The sequence below is a fragment of the Anarrhichthys ocellatus genome, unplaced genomic scaffold (genome assembly GCF_004355925.1).
Source record: "Anarrhichthys ocellatus isolate YVR2014 unplaced genomic scaffold, GSC_Weel_1.0 scaffold4, whole genome shotgun sequence".
Taxonomy (NCBI): domain Eukaryota; kingdom Metazoa; phylum Chordata; class Actinopteri; order Perciformes; family Anarhichadidae; genus Anarrhichthys; species Anarrhichthys ocellatus.
Window position 1 is genome coordinate 1,285,898 of NW_022280034.1, and position 424 is coordinate 1,286,321.

A 424-nucleotide genomic window follows, 5' to 3' on the forward strand; every position below is an offset into this window, starting at 1 on the left:
GAGGTCACAGGAGAAAAGATGGTATCGGACGACCGACAAAGGGGGCGGGTTGTTTACAATTTAATAAAAGGTGCAGCTAAACTTTACTTCTTTTTTTCATCACAGATTCAATTTCAGCTCAGATTAACTTCTTTATGAAGATTATGAAGATAGAGAAGGTCAAATGTTACAAAGAGTTTTACATCATGTGGCCAAAAGTATTTGGACACACTTTGGTCTACTTGGTTTGGTCTGAGCCTCTAAGGCCCAGAGTCCGTATAAAAGAAGTGGATGTAGTCATCGTGACATCACTCATTGGTTTGTGGACTGATGTTTTGAAGCCGTCGCCATCTTGGATTACGGCCGTCGCCATGTTGTTGTTTTGTTTGTAACCGATAAACAGAAGTGACCATATCTGGACTGAGGAGGAGTGACGTAGAGACGC

General features: G+C 42.0%; 1 protein-coding gene across 6 annotated transcripts in view; it reads left to right on the plus strand.

Annotated features, from left to right (window-relative positions):
- fmnl1b (formin-like 1b) overlaps positions 1–424 on the plus strand; it is a 24,290-nt gene that overhangs the window by 1,102 nt on the left and 22,764 nt on the right. The window lies entirely within an intron of this gene.